We start from the raw sequence: 4,343 nt of genomic DNA, 5'->3' as shown, positions 1-4,343 counted from the left end.
AGTTCTCACTAAAGAAAAGTTAAGATGTGGACTTGACCTCACAAGTCTGAGAATTAATGTATTCTTTCAATAAACACATACTTGAAAAGTAGGATGAAGCCAAGCAGATTTACTTGTTCATTTGTTTGCTTTGCTACATCCCCTAACACAAAAAACCATTTCCTTATGTATTTAAAGACGAGGCAATCACCTTTATTTCCATTTTGAACGTTGGTTTTGCTGATGGACTCTACTCCCATGGGAACTCTTTGGAGCTTCATTTTTCTCCCAATTAAAGAGTCACATATCTGTTTTAATTTTAAAACGTTTTGTATTTTTAGAACATATACATATAAATACACATATATTTAAAGGAAATATATTCAGTCCTTAGGAAAGCAGAGTGAGCACCATAGTTACTAGAAATGGAGGTGAAATAAGCATATTAGAAAATACATTTCCAGGAGAAGGCCTTTTGTAGATGTATCCAACAGTCTTATCAAATAAGAAACACAGAGCCGATTCAGAGAAGAAAGCCAAGAGGTCAGAGCTAAGAGCCTCACCCTTCCTGATTCAGGGATCCTCTTCAGCCAAGAGAGCTCTCTGAAAAAAGGGGACCTACTTCCTGTGTGTGTCTTTATATACTCTAGCTGTTCTGCCTTCTCATTGGTTGTAAACCCAAACATGTGACTGCCTCATCACTGCCTGAATGTACCGCCCTCCATGTCCTTAAAGGCGTGCGCCACCACTGCCACGCACTTGCTATGGCTCTAATAGCTCTGACCCCCAGACAACTTTATTTATTAACATACAATTAAAATCACATTTCAGTACAAGTAAAATACCACCACAGCCTTTGGCATTGCCTTGGTGGAGCAGGGCAAGCTCTCCCTCAGGTTCTAAATATATATAACACATCAACTTACTATACCCTAGGAAAGGCTGCCTAGGTCATCATTAACAAAGGACATGAGTTTGGTATGATCAAAATAGATCTCAGAACCAAACCCTGTAGTAGAGTGGAATTTTCAACTTCAGGCCATGCTTTCACTAAAGCCTGAAAAAGGCATCTGACAACCTAGAGACCAAATACAAGGTCTATAACTATGGGCTTCACTTCAGGCAAAAAATGAAACACAGAATCTTAGGAAGGAAATTTCAGGGGAGAATAAGTTGTCTAAAGGGTTGAAACTGACTATTGAGGACAGATTTGTACCAGACACAAGGAAGAGGAATAATGGGAAATTAAATTCCTCTGTGCTGGCTAATTTTATGTCAACTTGACAAAGCTAGAGTAATCTGAGAGGAGAGAACCCCATCTGAGAAAGTGCCTCTATAAGGTTGGGCTGTAGGCAAGCCTATAGACCATTTTCTTAATTAGCGATTGATCTTGGAGGGCCCAGTCCATTGTGGGTGGTGCCATCCCTGGGCTGCTGGTCCTGGGTTGTAAAATGAAGCAGGCTAAGTAAGCCAAAGGGAGCAAGCCAGTAAGCAGCATCATTCCATTATCTCTGCATCAGCTCCTGTCTCCAGGTTCATGCCATATTTAAGTTCTTGTCCTGACTTCATTCAGTGATAGACTATAGATGTGGAAGCATAAGCCAAATAAACTATTTCCTCCTCAACTTGTGTATGGTCATGGTGCTTAATCATAGCAATAGTAATCCAAATTAAGATAGCCTTCTAGAAATATGATTGTTTTAATCTTGGTAGTAACGTTGATATAGATTCTTCTGGAACAACACACATGAATGGGCTGTATTGGCCTTTAAAGGTGGGCTTGCTAGCTATAAGATGAGTTTTGACAAAGCCAAATCCAAACTGTCTCAGAATAATTTGCCTCTTGGAAAGCTCTGGAATGCTGCAGACTTCCAACAGCAAATGGTAGTACTGAATTGGGCGGCTCTATCTACCAGAGAGTTAACCTTTCTATTAGCCAAAGTAAATAATATTGATTTAATTGGACTGGGTTATATGCAGACCCTATAACCAGGAGTCCAGTTGGTCCTCTCAGTTTTAATAGAAGGAAAGAATTTTAATGCAGGAGATAACAAAGTTGGTTTGGGGCTTGTACTGGAAGCTTAATGTGGTTTGTACCTGGAAATGAAATAAACCCACCCGTGTTTTAGCCTTAAAATTCTATGAAATTTCAAGTGTGAATTTTGTATTCTTCCAAAAACATTGCATCCCTTTCCATGCTGAAGTCTATCCTAAAGGAGGTCTTGCAAGACAAACCTGGAAATTGTCACATTTGTGCCACATTTCAGTTAAGTCCTGCAGAGTTGATTTAAATATGTTCCTCAGCAACAATGTTGTGACATGTTAAAGAAAGTGATCTGACACCCTAGTTTGTACAGCATATCCTGCAGGCCCCACTCCACTATTTAATGATCCTCTGTTATATGAGTCTCCACAGTGTAGTGCAATCTTTGGGGTTGCATCAGTATAAAATAAACACATCATATTTGGAAGAATAAAAAAATAAAATACTTTTCTAAAGCATATACCATCTCAAGTGAATTATTGATTTTGGATATAAAGAGTCTATGGTTGTTTATTCCTTTCATTTTAACTTCATCTTGTTTATTTGACTAAGAAAAAAATTCAGCATGAAAGTTTGTTTCAATGCACTGGGAAGTGATTTTTGAGCACATACTTTCCTGGTCTACAAGGGGTTGGGACTTTAACAAGAGAATACATAAGAGGTCTCTCATAAAAGAAATTGTGCATGGTCATCAACAAATAATTATTGTAGTTGCAAAATTAATATCTACAAATGTATAGGGCTATGATGAAGAGCTCCATGCTCTTTGGGCCAGTCTGAGCTCTGCATTCTCCTTCAGCTGCTCCAGTTCTTTACAGTTCTCTTTATACCTCATGTCCAGCCATGAGCTCTAACAAAGTAAATGAAAGCTCCTTTTATTTATTACCCTGATTTAGGAAATACTGCAAATCAGGAACGTGATAAATATAAGAGAGAAAATGTTTCTACCTCTTGAAGTTTTCACTACCTGAAGTCTACGGGAAGCATTTTCTTATTGTATCATGCTAGTGATTTACCATTTCTACTCCATGAATAAGACATGTTGCTTCTGGCTACAGAACATAATCTAGCCTTTGGAGCCTTTGCAGCTTGCAAGAAAGGGAAGGTGTATATAATGAGTCCTCTGGTCTTATTAAACTAAAAGTTTTAACCTTCCATCATGTAATATATATGTATATATTCTTAAAGGTATACGAGCTTTTGAAAATGAGATAGAATAATTTTCTCTTAATTAGTGTTCTCATTATAGGTATTCTATCAATGTTTGCTTTCTTTGTGGTGTCTAAAGGAATTTAAAAACTTTCTTGGAAGCATTCTAGAAACGAATTGATGCCATTTCCGCAGGTTGGTTAAGCAGAGTAGGTTTAAGAGAATGTGTTTAAAATAAGTAAGCTGTGTTTTAAATATGCTTTGTGCCTGGAACACAGGAGCCAAGTCAAGTACTTCAAGCCAGGCAGTACTTTTCCTTTCTGCAAACATTTTTGCCTCTTTTGCTCTTTTTTAGAACTGAGTCCACAATTGGTTGTAGAAAAAAAAAAGCTATTTAACTGCAAAATCTCAGTGAGCAGTATTGTTCTAAAATTGAAAGGAGTAGTCTCTGAGGAGACAAACTAAATATTGTGTGAAGAATTTCTCTCTAGGGTAAATGTTTCCCATTTTCAGTTTCTTACAACTCAGCCCTCTCCAAGGAAGTTTCCTAATACTTTCATTTATAATCTGAATGATGCCTCTGATAGATCGCCTTCTCTGACCTGCCACTCAATCCTGTCTCCCCATACAAGGGACCGCAAATGCTAGCATGATCAGAAAAGAGCTTTCTCTGAATTCTGGGTATAAACTTCACTCCAATGAACTAGTACTAGATGGAAAAAAACCCAATCATATCTTTCCTCAGGCATATTTGTGGTTTTTCAGATAGAAATAGTAAAATATCCCAAAGAGAAATGTTTCCACTGGGGTGTTAAAGGGTTACGTGTGTCACCAGTGTTTATTAGTCCCCCTCTGGCTGTTTGATATTGCTGCATTAGGAGTTTTAATGTTCTAGATTTTGTATTTAATTGAATTCCCACTGCAATATATTTAAAGAGGTCACTCCCAACGAGAACTTGCAGTTGCTCCAGAGTTTACTGAAGTAGTGTGATGTGTATTTGAGATTCACCGAGCAGGAAAGGATGTGGCTGTTACTCTCCTTTCATAACTGATGGAGGCTGGTATAGAAGGAATCCTTGCCATAATGATGGAGCCAGAATTCCAAGTCAGCCTCTTTCGCTCTAAGCATAGAATGCTTTATGTCTCAATATTATTTGTTCTGACCATATAC

General features: G+C 37.9%; 1 pseudogene; it reads left to right on the top strand.

Moving 5' to 3' along the window:
* The first annotated feature begins 842 nt into the window (after window positions 1-842).
* Window positions 843-2,064, top strand: LOC128119387 (voltage-dependent anion-selective channel protein 3-like; annotated as a pseudogene).
* Window positions 2,065-4,343: the final 2,279 nt, after the last annotated feature.

This window comes from Peromyscus californicus, unplaced genomic scaffold, assembly GCF_007827085.1.
Source record: "Peromyscus californicus insignis strain IS unplaced genomic scaffold, ASM782708v3 Scaffold_23__1_contigs__length_62951481, whole genome shotgun sequence".
Classification (NCBI taxonomy): domain Eukaryota; kingdom Metazoa; phylum Chordata; class Mammalia; order Rodentia; family Cricetidae; genus Peromyscus; species Peromyscus californicus.
The sequence above is the reverse complement of the archived record's forward strand: the minus strand, read 5'-3'. Positions and strand labels throughout refer to the sequence as shown.